Here is a 9,252-nt window from a genome sequence, read left to right as displayed (position 1 = left end):
CCAGGGAAGCCCAATATGCTTGCAGTTTTATTCACGGTGTTCTTCAAAATATTTAACAAGTGGTAAGGCATATCCACCAACCCATCAAAACTGCTGCCAGTCCATGGTATTGGAACAATTTCCTGGAAACCCCTGCTGCCTCAGGGATTAACTTTTATTTGCAGGGTTATGGGGAGATCTGAACGGGGTATATTAGTTTCCTGTAGCTGCTGTAAAAAAACTGCCACAAACTTGATGGGTTAAAATAGTGCTTCACAGTTCTGGAGGCCAGAGGTCTGAAACCAAGGTGTCACTGAGGCCTTACCCCCTCCCAAGGATCTGCAGTAGAATCCTTCCTTGCTCCTTCCACCTTCTGGTGGCTCCAGACGTTCCTTGGCTTGTGGCTGCATCACTCCCATCTCTGCTGCTGTCCTCACGTGGCCTTCTTCTCTGTGTCTGACACTTGTCACTGAATTTAGGGCCCATCCAGATAATCCAGGATGATATCATCTCGAGATTCTTAATTCACTTATTTCTGCAAGAGACCCCCTTCCCAAATAAGGTCACAGGTTCTGGGGGTTAGCATGTGGACATATCTTTTGGGGGGCCACCAGTCAACCCACTATACAGAGGAAGAGAGGGTTGTGAAAATGGCTCTTTGGCAACTAGCAATGAAGCATTGCAATATTTTATAAATCTTGCTTTTATTTCTTGATTTATCCACTTTAAATAGTATCTATTGATCTGGGACAGATTTTCAGACCCATTCAGATCTACTGAATCGCCTGCATTTTTAAAATCTGACTATTCAGATGATGTTGTCTAACTGAGCACTGCTTTGGGAACTATTGCTTTAGAGCTGTGATTCTTAAATCTGGGGAGAAAGGACCAGAATCTCCAAGGTGCACAAGAGAGGGTGATGAAGATGGAAATGTGTCTTGAAAAAGTGTGTTTACCTTTGAGCTTGTCTTATTAACGACATCAAGATTACTTGGTTCTTTCAAAGCCATTAGGGGGGCTTATTTCTCTAGTTTTCCAAAAGAGGCTGTTTCAGAAGACATTTTCCAAAGAGCCACCGGTCTCACTAGTCCCCAGGTCTACAAAGATATGGCTTTACCCAGAGGTGGCTGGGCAGTCTCAAGCTGCTTTTCTACTTATTTATTTAGTCTCTATTATTGCTTTTCCTTCAAAAACAATTTCTTAAATACACGAAAGAGACAGAAAGTGAGAGCAACATAAAGTCTGCCAGTGTAATAATAAGGTGAGGCTCGCTGAAGCTCACACACTTTACTGTGAATCTGTTGGCTCCCCTTGTGGAGTGGGGCAGCTGCCCAGCCCCCAGCTCCTCCTGCGCCCATGGAAATGCTCCTTCAGCTTCCTTGCCTCCTGGGCAGGTGCATGGGTAGCTCCTGGTAACCTGTGCCAGTTCCCTGAAGGCTACCCCACTGTAGGAGTCGGAGGCTTTAAGGCACTGAGAGACTGGCATGGGTTCCCTCTCCTCCTCCAAAACCCCTTCTGTCCTCGCCTCTCTCCCACTTGATGTCATTGTCCCGCTCTGATAGCTGGCCTGCTAACTTCAGGTCCCCCATCAGACACAGGGACAGCAGACTCACATAACTGCTTACCACGCTCCAATGATCAGGCAAGGTCTAATCCCCAAAACAATGCCTTAAACCACTCATTGTGGTTCCACTTCTAATACTGAATGGGACATTATTTTATTATTCTGTTTTTGTTGTGTTGGAGGGGATTTATTTTGAGGACTTAACTTCCCTATTATATTTTCAACTAGAACTAGAAGCATGTTGGGGGAAATAGGGATTATTATTTTGTCTTGCTAAGGTGGCCTGTCACACATTCTGAATACCTTGGCGACCTCTCCAGCCCTGCCTCTCTTAGCTCTTGAGGTCCATCTTGACCTCCAGACCCTCAATTCCCTTTCACTGTGTCCATTTCCGGCTTTACTCATCTCCCCACTCAGGCTGGTCGATAGCTTTTGGCATCCCTGGCTTTCTCTGCTCCCACTTCCTTCACTGCCAAGCTTCTTGACATGGCAGCTTGCCCTGGCTGTCTCACTGTTTTCTCTTCTGACATCCTTTTGTCCCATAATCATTTCTCTTGCATTCTGCAAGGTCATAGATATTTCCTAAGCCTAAAACCCAACAGGTCTTTGCTTAGAACTTATCCTCCCTGACTTAGTCACAGAATGTACCATGGCTGCCGCACCTCTACCCAAGAAGTTTGTTTTCCTTCTCTTTCGTGGTATTATATTTCTGCCCCCACGTCTCTAACTGCTCCTGCTCTAACTCACTCTCTACCTTTTCTTTCTGTTTTTTAAATAAATTTATTTATTTATTTTTGGCTGTGTTGGGTCTTCGTTGTGGTGTGCGGGCTTCTCGTTGCCATCGCTTCTCTTGTTGCGGAGCATGGGCTCTAGGTGCACGGGCTTCAGTAGTTGTGGCTCGCGGGCTCTAGAGTGCAGGCTCAGTAGTTGTGGCGCACGGGCTTAGTTGCTCCGCAGCATGTGGGATCTTCCCGGACCAGGGCTCGAACCCGTGTCCCCTGCATTGGCAGGTGGATTCTCAACCACTGCGCCACCAGGGAAGCCCTCTCTAGCTTTTCTTGTCACACCAGGCTTTCAAAGCAGCCATCCCCAAGGGAAGGAGCCTGCTACGTGGTTATTTGTGGACTCACAAGCTAGTCTGCATATATCTTAAAGCAGATACTTTGACTGACTTAACTTTGTAATCTCTCACAATTCTTGAATAATGTTTTTATTAAAATTTTCAAATCCTCAAATTTTTAAAGTTAATTATCATGTTCCACCTCCCCCATCCACCTCCCCCCCATAGTGCCTTTCTGGTTTGAATACATAAGCCACTGGGGGAAAATAGCATTCAAAGTACTGTTGCAGCAATTTGCTTTACAGTTGGGTTTCCAGGAATATATCTATTCTTTATAGCAGAACTAAAGGAAAACAGTATAAATTAGTTTAAAACTGGTACCAATGCCTAGCTCTTTTTTTTTTTTAATAGAGGTTTTTTCTCTTTTTATTTATTTATTGGCTGTGTTGGGTCTTTGTTGCTGCACGCGGGCTTTGTCTCGTTGTGGCGAGCAGGGGCTACTCTTCGTTGTGGTGCGTGGGCTTCTCATTGCGGTGGCTTCTCTTGTTGCACAGCACGGGCTCTAGGCGCATGGGCTTCAGTAGTTGTGGCTTGCGGGCTCTAGAGCGCAAGCTCAGTAGCTGTGGCGCACGGGCTTAGTTGCTCCGCGGCATGTGGGATCTTCCCGGAGCAGGGATTGAACCCGTGTTCCCTGAATTGGCAGGCAGATTCTTATCCACTGCACCACCGGGGAAGCCCTGTAGCTCTTTTGAGATAGACTGATGTTCTTTATTTTCTAAACCAACAAACTGTCCTGTCAACTCTGTATCAGTGCTTGAAATCTTACACATTCTTCCAGGTTAAGCTCAAATGAAGCCCCATGGTATCATGGATTCTTTTCTAAAGGCCCCTTAGTTGAAAACTTTCTCGTCTACTTTAAAATTCATACAGATATTCATTATTTTCTCTTTGATGGGCTTCTCACTGTTGTGGCCTCTCCCGTTGCGGAGCGCAGGCTCAGCGGCCATGGCTCACGGGCCCAGCCGCTCAGCGGCATGTGGGATCTTCCCGGACCGGGGCACGAACCCATGTCCCCTGCATCGGCAGACGGACTCTCAACCACTGCACCACCAGGGAAGCCCCTAATTTCCTTTTTATTTATTTTTTCTTGTAGAGCTCCCTGTGCTGTACAGTATGTTCCCATCAGTTGTCTATTTTATACATAGTATCAATAATGTATACGTGTCAATCCCAGTCTCCCAATTCCTCCCTCCCCACCGCTCTTGCCCTTGGTGTCCATTACAGTTCTTTTCATACGTGTCTTCTATCTTGTCCTTGGTAAGTTCCTTGATGTCAAGGTCCCAAAGTCAAAAGTTCACCACCACCACTCTTTTTTGTTGTTGTTGTTGTTCTCTAGCTTCCTCCTGCTGGCTCTATACATTGCATATCTTAGGTCTTTGATAAGTGTTTTAACATTTAAATCGAATGGACAGATTTAGAAAGACAGGCCTGAAACTGAAGCAGTGTGGGAGGAGACAACTAACTCTAAGCACAACCCCAAAGCCACCTGCAAAAGATGGAGTGAATCTGAGTGGAATCGGTGGCATTTCTTTTCCTCCTTGAGGCTGAACGCTCAAGCACAAACCCACAAGGACCCACAAGCATGAGCAACCATGAGAAGAGCTTTAGAATTTCAGCGTGAGGCCTAATTTGAGTGTCTGAATGAAATCTCAGCTATTTCTTGAAATTTCAGTATTTCCTGAACCTGGAAGAAAAGCAGAAAATCATTTGATGAGAAAATTTTAAAAAGATATTTAGAAGTTCTGTTTATAGCCCTAGTTCAAGCCCCAGGAGGCTACTGCCTACTGCCTTCCCCGCAGCCAGGTCCTTCTAGATTTGGAGCATCAACATAATCAAAGGAAAGAAAGACAATCTATTAACAGCTCTTCAAGGACTCCTTGAAACAAAACAGAACCAAATTCCATCTTTGTTCCCACTTTGATCAAAAGATTTTCCTAAAAAAAAAAAAAAAAAGATTTTCCTTCTTGTTTGAAACAGAGGATCATCCGTGTTTCCTTAAAATATGGACATTTTTTTAAGACTCTTAGGCTGAAGGTTAGTTTGGAGTATCAGATGGAGACAGCAAACCAGCTCAGATAAGACTTTCCAAAGCTATCCATCACTGGAATAAAAGCCGAGCAGCCGGTATTGATCCTAATCCTGAGGACAGGTTGAAAGGAGGCGGTAAGGTCACAGCTTCGTGGTTATTCACTCGGGAATATGAAAGAGGTGAGACTGTGATGAAGATGCACTGCACGGGCAACGGGAACCATTACGGACCAGGTGGAAAAGGTGCTTACGAAACACGTCAAGCATGATCTGAAAAGCCCTGTGCCCTTATGTCACCCAAATCAGGGACCCCAAAATGGAAACTAGCGGGCTTGGATTTTCTTGGCAGAGAAGACAGGACTGATTGTTAACCAGGGTGAGTCAGAGAAGAGGATTACACTCTAAGGCCATGACAGTGATAGCACATTCACGACTCTGGCACAACCAGATTGCAAGCCTCCTGATAATATGCAGGTCATTGTGTTCCAGGCCAATACTCTCTCCTACATTTTGGGGTCTATATCTCCTTTGTAGATATTTCTATTGCTTGCTCACTAAATTTTAGAGTTTCTACTAGCTCCACTATCCTCACTGTACATGCTTTCCTGGACCATTTTCAGGATTTCCTGGACTCCCCAAACTGTACAAAGCTCAAATCTCAGTACACATACTTGCATATGGAAAAAATGTCGCTTTCTTGATTTTTTTCTATAACTTAATTTGTTTTGCATCACCATTCTACTGAAGCAGCAGAAATGTAATCTCAGGTATTTATTCTCAGTCTAGGGTTTCTGCTACCACAGGCAGACATCTCTGCCAAGCCAAGGGCCTGCCTGCCCTAAACTCACCCTACAGGCCCTGCCCTCATGGTTGCTGCAGGACGACCCTCTCCAGGGCCACCGACATCCGTATTCCTAAGGCTCCTCTTCCCTCCACCTTTGATCCCTCAGTGCAGCTGGGGCAAATCCTTTCTGGTCTCCATGCTGTTGGAGTAAGAGGTGGTGGGTGGGGGGTGACCCCCTCTCCTTCAACTCTGAAATGCTGAGACTGAAACCTTGATCTCTTTGTGTTCCCTTCAGTATATGGGTTATGGAAATACAAAACCCAAGAAAATGCTCCCAGAATCTCCTTTGAGCCCAGGGTAAAACTCAAATGTGGGAGGGGCAGAGTCGGGCCCAGGGGAACGCATTGGTTAAGGGTTCCAAAGTGGTATCCTGGGCTTCCCTGGTGGCGCAGTGGTTAAGAATCCGCCTGCCAATGCAGGAGACACGGGTTTGAGCCCTGGTCCGGGAAGATCCCACATGCCTTGGGGCAACTGGGCCCGTGCGTCACAACTACTGAGCCTGCGCTCTAGAGCCTGTGAGCCACAACTACTGAGCCTGCGCGTCTGGAGCCTGTGCTCCCCAACAAGAGAGGCCACGACAGTGAGAGGTCCGCGCACCGCGATGAAGAGTGGCCCCCGCGTTCCGCAACTAGAGAAAGCCCTCGCACAGAAACGAAGACCCGGCACAGCCAAAAATAAATAAATTAAAAAAAAAACAAAACAAAAAACCAAAATGGTATCCTATAGCAACACCTGCAAAAGCCAACAGTTTGTGAACCCACCCCATGGATCGTTTTTGGTCTCCTGTCACACTGCAGTTCACGTCTTTTCTTATTATTAAGGACCCCTTGCCTGCTTTTATCTTCACTTTTTTAAACTTTCCTGAGAGAAACCACCCACTGTCCACCCCTCCAGTCTAATTCTCCTCTTCCTCTCTCTTCCTCCACAAACACTTTCAGTGACTGTATTCATCTTTATTATTGATCAGAGTTTGAAACTATAGCAATAGAGGATGTCATTGTTGTTGTTTACTGAAACATTGATAACGAATAAATCTCACATCTCAGGTCCCATTCCTATCAGACTGCAATGTTCCATACATGGGATTATTCTGGAGACCTGGAGCTTGCTCTCTTTAGGTTGTACATTTTTTTTAAAGTACATTAAATAACCATTTTTAATAAAGTAGATGTAATAGCCATTTTTAGATTTTTTTATCTTTATAAAGCACTTTTGTGGTGGTAAAATATACATCACATAAAATTTACCATTTTAACCATTTTTAAATGTACAATTCAGTGGCATTAAGGACATAACATATTGTTGTTCAACATTTACCACTATCTTGAGAACTTTTTCATCATTCTAAACTGAAACACTGTACCCAGGTATTGTCTAATAACTCCTCATTTACCCCTCCCCAAGCCTCTGGTACCCACTATTCTACTTGCTGTCTCCATGGATTTGACTATTCTATGCACCTCAACTAAGTGGAATCATAAAGCATTTGTCCTTTTGTGTCTACCTTATTTCACTAAGCATGTTTTTAAGGTTCATCCATGTTGTAGCAGGCTGAATAATATTCCATTGTACACATATACCACATTTTTGCTTATCCATTCTTCTATGTGCATTTAAGTTGTTTCCACCTTTTGGCTATTGTAAATAATTCTGCTATGAACATGGGTGTAAAAATATCTGTTCTCTAGTTCCTGCTTTCAGTTCTTTTCGGTGTATCCCAGGAAATGGAATTGCTGGATCATATGATAATTCTATGTTTAATTTTTTGAGAAACTGCCATACTGTTTTCCATTGTGTCTATGCCATTCTACATTCTCACCAGTAATGCACAAGGATTCCAATTTCTCTACATCCTCACCAACATTTCTTATTTTCTGTTTTTTTTTTTTGGTTTTTTTTTTTTTTAAATAATAGCCATTCTAATGGACGTGAAATGGTATCTTGTGGTTTTCTTTTTTTTTCTTTTTTTTTTTTTTTTTTTTTTGCGGTACGCGGGCCTCTCACTGTTGTGGCCTCTCCCGTTGCGGAGCACAGGCTCCGGACATGCAGGCTTAGCGGCCATGGCTCACGGCCCCAGCCGCTCCGCGGTATGTGGGATCTTCCCGGACCGGGACACGAACCCGTGTCCCCTGCATCGGCAGGTGGACTCTCAACCACTGCGCCACCAGGGAAGCCCCGATCTTGTGGTTTTGGTTTGCATTTTGTTAATGATAAGTCATCTTGAGCATCTTTTCAGGTGCTTATTAGCCATTTGCTTCTCTTCTCTGGAGAAATGTCTATTCAAGTCCTTTGCCAATTTTTGAAGTGGGTTGTTTATTTTTGTTGTTGTTGAGTTGTAGTTCATTATATATTCTGGATAGCAATTCCTTATCAGATATATAGTTTGCAAACACTGTCTCCCGTTCCATGGGTTGCCTTTTCACTTTCTTTTTTTTTTTTAACATCTTTATTGGAGTATAATTACTTTACAATGGTGTGTTAATTTCTGCTTTATAACAAAGTGAATCAGCTATACATATACATATCTCCTCCCTCTTGAGCCTCCCCCCACCCTCCCTATTCTACCCCTCTAGGTGGTCACAAAGCACCGAGCTGATCTCCCTGGCCTTTTCACTTTCTTGATAGTGTCCTTTGATGCACAAAGGTTTTTAATTTTTATGAAATCCATTTTTTTTTGTATTGTTGTTGGCCTTTGCTTTCAGTGTCATATCCAAGAAATCGTTGCCTAATCCAAAGTGATGAAGATTTTCTCTTTTCTTCTGAGAATTTTATAGTTTTAGCTCTTATGTTTAGGTCTTTAGATCCATTTTGAGTTAATTTTTCTATATGCCAGAAAGTAAGGATCCAAATCCATTCTTTTGCATGTGGATATCCAGTTTCCCCAGCCCCTTTTGTTGAAATATTACACACTATTCTTTCTTAAACAGTATATGGAAGACAGCAAACCTCTTCTTGAGGGCTCTTTGTCACCCTAAGATCCCCTAAGATCCTTAACTCTTATTCTATGCTGTATTATAGTGACTGTCTCAGGGCTCTCCTATACTAGTGACCTCACACTACTGGGCTTTATTTGTTCCTCTCTAGGTTTTCATTGCTTTTATTTCTCCTCCTTTGTCATCAAACTGTTTACTGTCAAGATCTTAGCTGTCAAGTCTCCCTCATAACAGTGTGCCCTCCGCATTTGTTTCTGTAGACTAACAAGCCTGAGACCCAAACTTAATAAGAATTGTATATAAACTTAAAGTCAGTATTCCCTGAGGAAGGATCTAGTGGATTCATTAACAGAGTAAAGGAAATGATCTTTAGTTAAAGGACTTTATGAGAGCTTTTGACTTTGCTAAAAGATCACTGGCATTTATGTTGAGGTCTTCATCTTTGTCTGATGTCTACATAATCAGGCGTGACTCACTGGTGTACTGATAAATGTTTAAAAACCAGCTTTCAGGGTGGGGAGAGGGAAAGCTTCATTTTATAGTGGTTGCTGATTTCCATGGTGTAAATACTCGCAATGTAGCCAATTTCAAGCTACCAGTTCAGTGATGTAACTGAATGTAGAGATGGGAAGAGATATACAGTAGTGCATCATTAGATAGTATTTTCACTATATAGATACAACAGTCATAAATAACTCCAAGAGCAGAGTTAATAACGAAATGTAGCAAAATAATTAGAATATGATGCATTTTGAGTATTTATTACATTTATTACCTTATTTTA

Source organism: Delphinapterus leucas, chromosome 8, assembly GCF_059928025.1.
Source record: "Delphinapterus leucas isolate spDelLeu-1000000601 "Yukka" chromosome 8, BTC_Dleu_Yukka2, whole genome shotgun sequence".
Taxonomy (NCBI): Eukaryota; Metazoa; Chordata; class Mammalia; order Artiodactyla; family Monodontidae; genus Delphinapterus; species Delphinapterus leucas.
This window is presented reverse-complemented; position numbering follows the sequence as displayed.